The sequence below is a fragment of the Eleutherodactylus coqui genome, chromosome 4, assembly GCF_035609145.1.
Source record: "Eleutherodactylus coqui strain aEleCoq1 chromosome 4, aEleCoq1.hap1, whole genome shotgun sequence".
NCBI classification, from domain to species: Eukaryota; Metazoa; Chordata; class Amphibia; order Anura; family Eleutherodactylidae; genus Eleutherodactylus; species Eleutherodactylus coqui.
In genome coordinates, this window is record NC_089840.1 from 110,002,187 (window position 1) to 110,017,040 (window position 14,854).

The window sequence follows — 14,854 nt, forward strand, 5'->3', positions numbered from 1 at the left end:
AATCGAAAATTAGGTGTGCAAAATGTTAGAATCTGTGGAGGAGGTAGTATAACCTCATTCATATTCTTATACCTAACTTTAATTATATTGGTTAAAGTGTACCTAAGTTTTCAACATGTTTTATAAAATATAGCATGTTCTCTTTATCCACTCATTTCTGCTGCTTTCACCCTGTTTCACATCTGCAAGTTCTAATTTTCAGGTGTTTCCCCCATTTTTCTTGTTGCAATCCACTTTAATGAAGAGGGCGGGTAGCAATCCTAGCATTCTTCCAGTAGTTCACTGTCCTGCACTTCCTTGCCCTGATATCTCATGCTGCATTGCACAGTCTGTGGTCCAATAAGCAGGGAGGCAATATCTGAATGCCTGACCCTTAGCTCATCCAGGACTATTCAGGCATTCTGGCCAAATGGTGAGTAAACCCAATATAATGTGTGTGTACACACACACACAGACACCCACCCCTACCCCCAGAAGAAGTAGAGACTGTAGTAGATCATTATCACGGTGTCTGCAGATCTGTTAGCTTGCAACCTCTGAGTGCATTGGAGTGCCCCGGTGAAGATAGCTCCCTCTCCCATTGGTAAGGAAATGTTCCTGTGTCCTTGTTACTACAGAAGATCTGTACCTAAGGACAGACAGTGGATTGTAGAGAAGCTGGGTGGGAGACCCCTAGTTGCAGCCACTTTAAATGTTTTTTTGCAGTGGTAAAGCAACAACATTTTTAATGTAATTCTATTACAGAAATGATGAAACCAACACAAACTAGTAGTTGAGAATAAGTTGTTTGAAAAGTTAGTGCTACTTTAATTACTTTCTGACAACATTGTTTAAATGTCTCAATATATGAGGGGTGGGGGGATCCTTTGCTCATGTCCTAATACATGAAGCAAAGATTGTCCAATATGGACAACAGAAGTCTTTATATACTTTGGTGCAAATCCCTAATATGTACAGCTGTGTAGAATATGCAAGGTCATATATTATTTATTATTATTTATATAACTGCAGCATATTCCAAAGAACTTTCTGCAGAACGTATTTGCTCATAACAGTCCCTGTCCCCAGTATGTCTCAGACTCTAATTTCCATGTCTCAGGCACATGTGCTAGGGTTAATTTCATAGGAAACAATTAATCTAAGTATAGTTTTGGAGTCTCAGGAGAGACCATGTGAATATGGGAAGTACATGCAAATTCCAAGCAGATGTTGCCATTGTCAGATTCAAATCTATGCCAAGGTATCTACTACAGGGCTGAAGTTCACAGGCTACCCACTGAATAATTAAGCATAAAAATAATGAAGAATGCCAAAAACCTTTCACATAGATAGACAGATAGAAAGATAGATAGGATAGATAGGATATATGAAAAACAAAATCTCTACCTTCAAACTGCCTGGTAAAATTTCAAATTTATACAAAAGTCTCCAGAAAAAATATTATACACACATAAACGTTTGATTAGCAGAGTCCAATCAGTAGATATTTCCAATAAAAATAGGAGGGATCAAGTGGGCATTAGAACATCTGTCTCCCTACAAACACTTTCCCTACCTAACAACAGGGTGGTTGTCCAAAAAAGGGCGTCCCCAACAGCCGGTAACTGTCTGCTACAAGGCCATTATCAGACCCTTACTCCAAAGGAACCCTCTGACAGTAATCAACAGAAGCAATTAATCCCTAATTGAGAGTTTTTTTAAATAATATCTTTGGTCAATTTCTCAGGATTCATGATGTTTTTCCCTTCTATTCTTATCAATGGATGATACTTTTTCTCACATTTATTGTATATGTTTTTGATACATGTGGATGTTTCTTATTATATTTATATGAGGCATTGGTTATTCTCTGGTTGCTGCAATTCAGTACATACCTGACCACTGGATGTTCTTGTAGTATATGACATCTATTACCCTTGACCCTGTCATTTATTTTTGGGATTTGGAACAGGGTGTATAAGTTTATGAGTATATATGTGTATTATTTTTCTAGAGATTTCTGTATGATAAAGTGTAGCTTTTTAACAAGAGGCTTAACAATAGGGATTTTGTTGATCCCCTTTATATATCTTTGTGTATGTCGTTTATGATAGATATATGGGATTACATAGAGGTAGGGGGAGATACAGTCAAGCTTCTATTGGTGAAAGCCATACTGAATTGCTGTTATTCACTTTTCTATCATTTTGTATGATAGACAAAGATATATGATAGATAGATAGATAGATAGATAGATAGATAGATAGATAGATAGATAGATAGATAGATAGATAGATAGATAGATAGAACTATTCCTAAATATGTGTACTTGATTTAATGACCCAGGCAGAGTAAACCTTATTAGTATAATTCTAACCTCATAAACTTCAATAAAGGTCTCAAAGTTCAATAAAAGTCATTTAAATCGAAAGAGGCCATGTAAATAATTCCCCCATTAATACCTCTCCAAAGCTTGTAAGAGAAGGAAAGAAAATAAACAATGCCGGGAGGCACATTAAGCATGCAGCTAAAGTGGAAGTGATTGAAGTGCTGCCCATCAGAAAAGAGGTTCAATGTCGGGCATGCACAGACAGCCAGCTGTTCTAAGGGCTCATAACCTTCTCCTTTATTGTTCTGCTCCGTTAGAGGTGGGGCATGAGAGGGATTCCAAACATAGCACATGTTTATACAGAAATGTTAATATGTTCCACACTCTCACATACATAAAAAGGAAATAACAGCTGATCAGAATCAAACCAGACAGCAATCTCTGACAACACTCATTTGGAGAACTGTGGAAAATCCAGGAGAGCTGATCACCCACAGGGAGGCAAGAATAATCTAACTACAGCTGCCCTTTTATCTAGGGATCATCGCAATTTAAGCATCCAATGGAAAGGCAAAAGTATTTAGCACCGATCTTGCCAGTGCCCTAATGTTAATGCCTTTGTCTGGGTTTGTGAACTCAACATTATTATTTACAAAGCATTCTGCAGGCAGGTGACATTCAATAGAATTTTCCAGCATTGGGTTGTCACTTTGTTATCTTCTATATTTTGTTGCACAATTTGTTTCATGATAGAACATCATTGAAACTGATTTTTTTATTTAAATGATACAATCAGTCCTAAATAATAATAAACCTTAAGTGATTTAGTAAGAAGTAGGAGGTAGACATATGACTGCATGATCAAAAGAGTCATCCATAAATATGGAGAAACATAAGTCTGTATAGGAGCTGTAGACACAAAATGGTAGGAAGTTTTTTTTATTATTTGTGTCTATTTTCAAAGTTGTTCTACCTTATTATAGAGCAATAAAACTATTATTATATTCAAATAGGAATCTTCAGTGTATCCCCTAAATATTGATACTATAGTGTGATTTCTATAGGACAAAGACAAAATAGATTAGGGAGGGCAGGAACAGCATTCTGTCTACTGTACCACCAATGTGATTGACATTGTGTAAGTATCTGCTATTGTAAAAAAAAAAGACTAAGCAGTTGAATTGTACATGTATACTGGTGCAGATGTGGGTATACCATATGTGCAACCAGCTGCACAAGGGCGCAGCAAGTGAGGGGGGGGGGGGGGGGTTGTCACCCTAAGTACACCTTCCTACTATCAATTAGATTGCAAGTATGGGACTGAAGTAATACATTTCATGGCTCACAATTACTTGTAGGTTGTTAGATAGACTTAAGGGATTACTCTTTGCTGAGCTATTCAGCAACCAGGACCCCATATATTGTTCTTGTATATGGTACACTACTGAAATATTGTTTTATATATATATATATATATATATATATATATATATACACATATATAGGATATCACATGTTTGGACACAGATAACAGAGCACCCCTATTCTGTATATATAAAAACAATATTTCAGTAAAGTATCGTATAGCAAAACAACACTAAGTATTCATACTGTCCTAAATGTGCATTGCATACAGTGTAATCTCAGGGACCGTTGTGAACAGTTAACCTACTTGTACACACTACCTGAATGCAGGGAATGCATAACCTGTGTAAAGATGAAATGGTGGTATAGAGTGCAAAGCACTCACCCCTCCTTCCACATCTCTGTAAGGACAAACTACTTACTGCGTAAGTAAGAAGACCCTCTCTGCACACCTTAGTGACATCTGATCTCAAGGACCACAATTTCCCAAAATGTACTACACATTCAGTTATTTTAGCCATAGTTACAGGAGATCATAGAACCCCTTAAACATTGACTCTCTCCACTTATGGATGATATAAGCTGTCTGCTTAGCACATACTATCCACCAATCAGCAGCACTGAATGATCACTCCTGTGTACTTTATGTAAGGGTATATTTATATATCCTTGCCTATATTATCAAAGTACATTGTATTTCAGACTAATCACTGGTGCAGTGTCATTTTCCTACATTGCATTCTGACTAAGTTCATACACACCACCAGCCTAAATATAGCTTAACCTCAATAGTAATAATCATTCATCATCATTATCTTTATTTGTATAGCCCCAACATATTCCTTAGCACTTTACAAATCACAGGGTGCATGAATAGACCGAATAAGACTTTACATGCAATATTAACTTTAGCAGATTGTAAGCTTCTATGGGACCTTTCACATGGGACGGAATTGGCCACAGGACACAGCGCTGATGCGGATTTTGTCAATTAGTGCCAATTTTGTTCCGTCTTTAACTGCAGAATGCGTTCGGCGGAACATCTTGCTAAATTTCTACCATTTTTTTGTACATAGTCTTTAATTGCGGAATCAGTAGATATTTCTAATAACAATTATGAAAATCCACAACAACAACTCGTCAAAGCTTTTCTGCTGCGGAGTTGAATATTGCTGTTTAGAAGCAAAGACGTGCGGATTTTAACAGGTGCGGAAATCAAGCCCCATAAGGATAACATTGTGACGCAGAAATGTCCACTAAGTTCTTTCCTGTGTCCTTTTCCTATGATCCTAGCAACATTGGGTTTTGCATTGCCTTACTTGTTGTATTTGTATCATGCTTTTACTCCTGTTTGTACATTTCAAAGCACCATAGAGAAAGATGGTCCATTATCAATTAAGAATAAAAGTATAACCTGTACAGTATGAATGTATTGTGTGTGAGTACAGCATACATCTTCCCTCTATTATGCACTTTCTGTAACTGTGTACAAACAAATGTATCTATTATATTTTTATTATGTATATAGATAAACATGCATAGTATTTGTATATAATTTATAATTTGTAGCATTTTTTTAGATATCTAAACATAAAGAATAAATCTGTTTATGAATTCCTAACTTCTGCAAGTAATATCCAATATACTTGAATACTATTATACATGAAAATGAAGTCCCTGATAAAAACAATCTTCCTGCATTTTAAATGCAGATTTTCTTACCTTTTCAAAGTCAGTTCCAGAAATCCTTTCTAACTTCCATTCTTAATCCAAGTGTTAGAAGAAAAAAAAAGTGCAGCCCAGAGAAGTTTTAAAAATCTTGTATTAGTCCACTATAGGAAAGACAAAAAAAAAGAACCTGATAAATGTGATTTCTTGTACAGCACTCATTGTTTAGCATCCCTGTCCTCAGCTGAGCATCTTAGCTGCCTAGTTCACACTTAGAACATTTGTTGTGCCTCAGTAACTAAGTCCACTACTAAATATACTTGTCTGAGGTCCTGCCAACACAAACACCGTATATTTCCTCCTAGTCAGTAGCCAATCATAGACCCCCATGAAATCCTTCCTAATCCATAACCAGTGCACTTCAATCCATGACAAAGCTTCTCTAACATTAATATAAATATTATTGTATAAATTAAAAGAGGTGCCGCATGGCGTGACACACGTAGCTTTAAATAAGTCTTGCCTATTGTTCCTGTCATTCCAGATATTCCAGGCAGATGCTGTGCGGGAGATCACTGAACATATGTAATCACAAGAGAACAGGCTCTTTGAAATTAGCAAGCAAAGCTTCAGGGGCTGCTCAGAAACCACAAGGAACAGAGGCATCCATAGAACTTTATACAGAGTTGCAGGAGGACTGAGGTGTTGGTCTCTGGTCATGCTCACTGTAACCACAAATGTAAGGGCAGGTTGGGAATAACTTTATAATTAACAGATGTTCCAAATCTCTCATGCCGTCTCATTTACAAGCAGTCGCTCCCTGTGCTGTGTGGCTCTCAAGCCATATACTAGTGTATGAGTGTATTTCTATCACTCATCCCTCTTTCTCTCTTTCTCTCTCTCTCTCTCTCTCTCTCTCTCTCTCTCTCTCCCTCTCTTACCCCCTCTCTCTTTTTTTCTCTCCTTCAAATCTAATTTTCTTTTCACTCCTCTCTTGTACCTTTCCCCACCATCACTCGCTCTTTTCACTTCTATAACTTTCTCATTTTCTACAGTTCTCCCATTCTGTATACTTTTTCCTGCTCCCTGACTGCAGTCAGCAATATAAGCAATGAATGCTTTTTTTCATTGTTGCTGTCATGCATATGTCTATGGACATCTGTTTATATGCATACACACACACGCATTTTAGAACGTATGCAGACAGCGAGAAATTTAATTGTGCATGCTTTATTGTATGCCTGGAAATATTCCCATTATTAGGAGTTTATGGTGACACACCGAGGTCTGTAATACAGACCCATTGCCGCTTTGTGTGCTAGCTACTACTTCTTCTATTAAACAAATATATTCCATATGTGACGTTTAGCAATCATGCAGATGTTCATGTCCAGAATGAAGTTTATAAGTGAAAGAAAGTTTATACTCCATTAAATATCTATGGAACTGCAGAGACACTATGTGCCTCCATACAGGCTCCATGCACACAGCTTTGCCATGATCATGACACCTAAGGACTAACATAACGTATATATAAATGTTATTATATATATATATATATATATATATATATATATATATAACCTCTCTCTCTTTTTCTACCGCTCTCACCCAGGTCATACTCTTGACCCTTTGTGCCAAAATTCATTAATTTTTGGTCTTATCCTTAATTTCCTCACTCTGCCAATGTCTCTTCTTCTTTTTTCTTTCCTTTATTCCTTATTTCCTCCTTTTACCACTTTCTCCATTTTCCCTTGCTGCTTAATTTCCTGTGTTTAATCCAACCCTATTCTCTTTTTCTCAGTGTATATCTCTTATTTCCCCCAATCTACTTTCCCCTGTAATTTCTAGCCCTGTTAAGTTCACTCACTTCTCTCCTTCTTCCTTCCCCTGCCTTGCATGGATCACAGACAATAAGTTGGAGCTGCAGTTAGTGCAGAAGAGAAGAGAGTGGGCTAACATGAATGTCAGATGGACAAGAGCCATTACAGTCATATATCAATCAGAATAGCAGCAAATGGGAGTACCAGGGAAATATGAAGCCCTCCTTATCTGGGAAATCACTAAACACAATTTGCTAAAATGACCACAAACTAGATTCACATGTTTATGAGCCTCATAATGTGCGCTGGTATAAACTAGAGAGGAATGCTGTTTTTAAGTGCTGTTCTCAAATAAATCATCCCAGCTAGTGTCTCTGAATTGTGAAAGTTTGGGATAAAAGCAGTAAATAATTAGAAGTATCCTGTTTCCTACATATAGTACATACTAAATAGATACACCCTTGTTTTCCCCTCATAGTGTTCTTTTCTTTTGTTGTCACTTTTCAAGTTGACAGTTTTTATATTTCTGCTTTGTAGGAGGCAGTACCCAAAAAAAACAGGAATTCATTTATTAAAAATAATCTATTTGTACATTTTGTAACTTCAGTCTCCTTCAAAGTATTCTCCATTTGAAGCAATACATTTGTCCAAAAATTTTTTCCACTGCTCAAAGCATTTTTTGAACTCGTAGTTATTGATGTCTTTTAGTACTTGTGATGTTTTTTGTTTCACCCCTTCAACATTAACAAAACATTTTCCTTTTGAGGTCTCCTTTAGGGCTTATTCACACGTCCGTATATCGGATTGGTTTTCATGCGGTCTCCGTTTCTACAGGGGGAGGAGGCAGGCCGGGCTGTGAGCAGTGCACTGAGCTCCTGCCCCCTCTCTACCCCACCCCACTATTTGCAATGGGAGGGGTGAGGCAGAACTTAGCCACGCCATCATCACAGCCCTCTCATTGCAATCAGTGGCAAGGGCTGTAGAGGGGGCGGGAGCTCAGTGCACTGCTCCCAGCCCGGCCCGCCTCCTCCCCCTGCAGAAAGGGACGCCGTATATTGGCTGGGCATGGAAACCCGGCCGATATACGGACGTGTGAATAAGCCCTTAACCCAAGGAAATAAAAAATAGTCGCACGGAACTAAATCAGGTGAATATACAGGTGACCAGTGGATTTTGATTCAGAATTGAAAATGCTTTAAAACCTGCAATTCTACATCAAAATCTGGAGTTAGACGTGAGGATTTTGGTGTGGAATTCTGCAGCTGCAGATTTCGCTGCGGTGCCATGTGTGAAAGGTCATTAACGCTCAGCACTTTGTGGGCAGGTGCATTGTCATGATGGAAGATCCAGTCACCTGGAAGTCTGGAACGAGGTTGATCATCAACTGACATTTCACCACATATGAAAAGGGAGAACCATTCATAATCTTGTGCTTTACTCACAGCAGCTTCCTTATAGACTCTCTGAAGAATACCGTAGCAACCATATCTGTTGTTTTTTTTCCTTATAGGAAATAAAATTTGAGAGCTGCATGTTGCTCGTATGAATCAGCCATCACAAAATAGGCAAAAACCAGAACAACTTGTTGAAAAGAAAAATCACTGGAGCCGAACGCAACCTTCCCCAACATCACTGGCTGGCACATGCGACAGAATATTCTAAGGCCTCATGTCCATGGGGAAAATCAGGCCCGCTCCGGATTCTCCATGGAGAATCTGCAGCGGGTCCCTCCTGCCCCGCGGACATGAGGGCTGAAAATAAGAATAAATGAGAATAAACTCACCTCCCATCCGCTCCGTTTCTTTTCTTCGCCGCGGCGTCATCTTCTCTGCGTCGCGGCCGGATCTTCTTTCTTCGGCTCGGCGGATGCGCATGATGACGTCGGTGACGTGCCCCGCGCATGCGCCGTCCCGAAGAAAAAAGATCCGGCCACGACGGAGAGAAGATGGCGCCGCGGCGAAGAGAAGAAACGGAGCGTGTGAGTAAATCCCGATTTTTGTCTCCCGCGGATCCGGACGGCTTCCATAGGCTTCAATAGAAGCCCGCGGGAGCCGTCCCCGCGGGAGACCCGCATGAAAATGGAGCATGGTCCAGATTTTTTCATGCTCCATTTTTTTTTTAAATCCCTTTTATTGACCATCCGCGGGTATTTATCTACCCCGCGGGTGGTCAATGCATCCCTATGGGGTGCGGATCCGCGGGCAGGAGAAGAGTTAAAATCCGCTGCGGATTTTAATTCTTATTTTGCCCGTGGACATGAGCCCTAATAAGGGAGATGGAATAAAACGTCTACAGTGCCACCTATTGGAAGGCAGCATTCCTTCAAGCCAAAGTCAGACTCTATATACAAGCTTTGTAACAATGACTGGGAATTAAAAGCAAAGCCAGACTCCATGTGCATACAGCTGTTTCAGGTTTTTTGCCCTTATTTGCATATTACCTAGAGGAGCTTGCGTGGCCATTTGAGTCTCCTCACTCACCATATAGGTGCTCTCCCTAAAGAGAAAGATAGTGTTTCTGACCCCCCCTCTCAGGCCTTTCACTAGCACAGCCAGACTCCTACAGTACACTGATGAAGGGCAAGAACCTTGAAACAGCTGTATGTACATGGAGTCTGGCTTTGCTTTTAATTCCCAGTCATTGTTACAAGGCTTGTATAAAAAGTCTGACTTTGGCTTGAAGGAATGCTGCTTTCCAATAGGTGGCACTGTAGAGGTTTTATTCCATCTCTCTTATTTGCATATTACCCAGAGGAGCGTGCATGGCCATTTGAGTCTCCTCACTCACCGTCTAGGTGCTCTCCCTAAGGAGAAAAGATAGTGTTTCTGACCACAAAATATTCTGAAACACTGTTGTGGAATATGCCCTCCTGCGGAATAGTCTAACCCAAAATCCTCACTACTAATGTGTAGATTTTGGTGCAGAATGGAAAATAGCAGAATCCTGCTGGCAATTCTGCATCAAAATCTGCAGTTAGCAGTGACAAAATCCACATTTGCATGCATATTTAACCAGACATTTGCAGCGAAATCCATGGAAGATTTACAGTAGTAAACTCCGTTCCATGTGTAACTACCCTTTTGAATCTTTCACATGGATGGAATTGCTCCACAACACGCAGCGGAATTTGCCATCATGTTGAAAATTCTGAACCAAAATTTACTAGTCTAATGTGTGGACTTTGATGTGGAATTGAAAAGGGCTTAATTCGAACCACTATGTCGCATCTGATACAGCAAAGCTGTATAATTGGAAGTGAGAAATACCTGAGCGAAACACGGTGGCCAGATAAACTTAACTGATACCGCCAGATGGGAAAGGCTTTGTGACTACTACCAGAAACAGTTTCAACAGTAACTAAGTATACCAGAATTGACTAAATCAGACCAACCCTCTAAGCGGAGCATCCACCCTAAAATGGACAACCCTACTGAGGGAGAGAAGACGGAAAACAATTTGAAACAGACTGATGACACTGATTACTGAATACCAATCTACTGAATATGAGGCTGAACACTAGAACAGAACTTCTAAGCCCAGGTCCACTCAGCACTGATACCACAGTGCTCATTAGCACAGTCTATGGCCGAGACACAGGGCACATAATTGGCATCCTTTATACAGAAGAGCCTGTTTAAATACCACTAAATAATACTGTTCATGCCATGTCAATGTCACCCGAGACCAGTGCGATACCCAGAAGTCACAACGCTCTGAACATAATGACACACTATTACTCAACTTACACTCTTTGTAAAAAAAAAATCAAGCACCTAGATGGGGTTGTCATTTTGCAGTAGTTACATATCAGGCAGATATGCAAATGATTAGAGTTGTGGTATGTCACCTGAGAACCCCAAACCTTAAAGTGAAGTGACACCAGCTTCCTCTTGCAGAAGGACTGGTATATATATGCAGCAGACCGGTGGAGATTGGCTGGCTAGAGAACACCACAACCAGCCAGCAGAAACATGCCACACATGTGGAACTGTTTTCCTGGAAATCCATAGTACTACAGGTCCCAGAAGCACAACCTAATACTACATGCTTAGTCTGGCTTCTCTCTCTGCTCCACTGGCATTGCCGAGGGATCCCTGTTGTGGTGAGTGGCTGCTTCTGAAGTTGTAGTGTCTTCTCAGAAGAGAAGAGAAGTTAGAAGAAATGCTAAGTAAGTTACTGGAGAGTGAGATAGCATTACTGCAGAAAAGCAAGACTCCATAGCTGTGACCACCTTGGAATAATTACTGAGGTGGACACAGTATAGGGACAGCAGGTGGCGCTATTCAAACATTATTTCTGTAATATCAGAAGATAGAAAAGTGACTCTGCAGCCCTGGACAAACAAAGATTGCCAAACTGCATCTCTGACTACCTGAGGCACACTGTGCATTAGTATGCATCATTAGTCTAAGACACTACACCTACTTTGATTGATCAGTGCTGCCCACATGAGCAGTTCTGGCCAATCAGATAAGCATGTAGTATCTTAGACTACCAATTCACAGTATGTATCAGGTAGTCAGAGAAGTGGTTCAGCCATCTTTGTTTGTCCAGGACCAGAGGGTCACTTTAATAAGTGTACATACAAAAAATGTTTATATTTATGGCCAAGATTTAACTAGAAGCAATGTTTTTAATGGGAATCCCCTTTACCTTCATCCATGTCCTCTCCCATTTCTCAGATGAACGTGATGGACATATGTCTTTTTTTCAGCAATACTAATTACGTAAGGATGCCATAAATGTCCAAAATGAGAATACTCCTGTAAGGGAATAGCTGCATTGTAAACCGTACACTCAGGCCAGAGTCACATAGGTGTATTATGCAATATGCAGTGAATAGAGCCCATTGATTTCAACAGTGACATGTTTTTAACCCCTCTTATGTTACTACTAGCCCTGGTACCCGATACAGAAAGCGTGCAAAACAAAACGTGACATTTTAAGTAATAAAAGATGATATCAGAACAAAAGCATAAAATCTGGGAAGGACACCTATGCTGATTAATGCTATGTTAATGTATTAACTTAAAATAGACAAGTTCAATGAACCTTGCATTTAACATTTTTATTATATAACTTTTACTGCAAGGCCTTTTGATACACAATGTTTCTGGTTTTTCCATCAGGAGCGGAAACAAAAAGATTTTTTCTATTTCCAACTCTTGAAAACGCCACGTACAACTGACCGTGGGAAAAGCAGGACTCCTCCAGGTTAATTCCCGCCACCTTCAAGCTTCGGCCCTGTGCTTTTTTGACAGACATGCAAAATGCCAAACGAACTGGGAACTGAAGACGCTTGAAATCGAATGGCATATCTGACGGAATCATTGGCATTCTGGGAATCATGCGCATCCGGTCAAAATGGTGGCTTCTATAAAATGTGGTGGCATGCTTTAAACACACAGCCTTGTCCCATTACAAGTCTTGGGGTATCTAAATTCCTTAGAAGCATGATTGGAGACCCAACTTTCAGGGCCAAGTTGTGTAGTGGCATCCCAGGTAGTTCCAAAGAATTAAGAAATTCTGTGGGGTATTGAATAGTTTTGTTACAGTCCACAACTCTATCTACCGACTTGTACACCCTTTTTTCTCCTGGTAGCTCCTTTTGAATCTGCAGGTTGAGGGCATTGACCGTTTTGTTTTTGGGTGCTATAATTGCATGTTCACATAACCAATGGTGATCCATGAAGTTACTCTCAATTCCAGGAAACACGCTACTTTTAAGCCTGCCAGTTGTGTCTACCGCATTGCAAAAATTGTCTGGAATCCTAATTAGCCCAGTTGTTGCCTCAAATGGGACTTTTCCATTCCAGATACTAAGACGTTGATCAGCAAATTGAGCAGCAGATTCATCAGCTTCTAAATAAACTCGCATGTTTGTAGAAAGTCATAGTTGTTCTACATGTTTTCAGAGGCAAGAAGATTTTAAGCAAGCATTGAGCTCATCCTCCATTGTACTCCTTGGAAACACAGGGGGCGTTTGACGAAAGTATCCTGCAAGCAGTAGTACAACTTCATCCACATGTCTGCAATTGCCTCAAAGATCTTGCAGAGTGCAGTTCAGGGCTTCCAACACTTGCTTATGTGACATAGTGCATTCATTCCATACAATTAACTTGCATTCTTGTAGAACCCTGGCTTCTCCAGTTGCTTTGCTGATATTGCACAATGGAACTTCGCAATGTGCAAGTGCAACACCCCAGAGGAATGACCCCGGACACTTGACTACTGTTCAGAGCTGGAAGGGATAAGTGTTGGCTTTTCACCCCAGCACGTACCAGGCTCTGGTCACTGAGGGATATCACGTAGCCAAGGCCAGAGCTGGATCGCAAGCCACCTTCGACACCCCTAGGATAGGGAATACCAATAAATGGGGGTAGTAGTTGTTATCACTCGTGACACCACCGTTTCCACACACCGGTATGCTACGCGGCAGAAAAAAAGAACACAGAGTCTTGTGTATACTACCTCGGGTCCCCAGGAACGATTAGGGCCCGGTATAACTTTTACTTAAAGGATAACTTTTACAACACAGGTATTCAGACAATGCAGGTACAATTCTGTTTAAGTGCCAGCAGGCTAAAGCTCAGAGGTAGGGAGGATACACAGGATAAAAACCGCTCCTACAGTTCATGTTATCTATATGGCACCGCTCCTGACCTGGGAGCACTCGAGAGGAGGAAGGGGGAAGGGGGTCACTCCACAGACACTCTGGCAGACAATTATTTAAAGGAAGGCTTACACAATAAACACCCCGCATGGCAGGCGCGTGGGTATAACTCAGTAACGTACCTCTGTGCGGTGATCCTGACTTTGGACGGCCACACAGGAAAAGCTGGTAGTATTAATTGGTACCTGTATTGGTTCCTCTATACAGAATTATTAGAATTTGCACTCGCTCTAAGATCTTGGAGCTCACTCCATTCACATCCACACTCCAAACGCTATGGGATATCACTCCTCTGCCTCCATCTTCACATACATGGAAGCTGAATGTGCTTCCATGTGGCTCTGTGTTAGCACTATCTTGGGTCCCTGAACAAGATGGCACTCTCAGTGAAGATGGAACTAGACCTAGACTTCTTTCCCGCTCTCAAGCACACCTACTTATACCTTCTGACAGACCAGATGACATGACAAACTGTTACATTTAAATGCAGGCAATGATTTTATTAGAGTTAAGCTCTCAAGTGCTGCAGCTATGCAACACACAGACTGGATATAACAAGACAAGCTTTGCACAGTGCATCTACATATGACAAAACATGTATGACATTTATGGAGGGGACCAGGATGGTGTTCTGGGCCAATACATAAGATTCAGGGGCAGTTTGAGGGTTGGGTGAGCAGTGCGACCACCTTGATGAAATGTAGAAGCAATTTCCAGCTGATGCCACTGCAATTGCAATTTTTGATTTCTGTCGAATTTTGGCAAGTAGTAGGTTGATGACAAACGTCTCTCCTGTTCCTCCTTCAATTTGGTCCAAGATACTACTGTATATGGTTCTATGCTCTGGCATCAGTAAAGGTTCATTGGTAGAAACATACTGCTTCAATTCATTGACATTGTGGCTTGTCTCTCTAAGCAATTCTCTGCTAAGTCGATCTTTGTTAATTCTTTCTGGATTGGGAAGTCCTAATTAGTTGAGATCTTTACTGGCCATCTGCAGCGATTTGTCTTCAAGCA

General features: G+C 40.4%; 1 protein-coding gene across 4 annotated transcripts in view; it reads right to left on the bottom strand.

Annotated features, from left to right (window-relative positions):
• Positions 1–7,230, bottom strand: part of NDP (norrin cystine knot growth factor NDP) — a 118,183-nt gene extending 110,953 nt beyond the window's left edge. Inside the window, exons 1-2 of one of the 4 annotated variants that reach the window (XM_066599980.1) lie at positions 7,212–7,230; positions 5,396–5,505 (exon numbers count right to left, since the gene is read on the bottom strand). The gene's annotated coding sequence lies outside the window, so the exon portion shown is untranslated. Of the gene's footprint in view, positions 1–5,395; positions 5,762–5,864; positions 6,217–6,341; positions 6,361–7,211 lie in introns of those variants that run through there. The other 3 variants (XM_066599982.1, XM_066599978.1, XM_066599979.1) reach the window with 3 other exon arrangements.
• Positions 7,231–14,854: the final 7,624 nt, after the last annotated feature.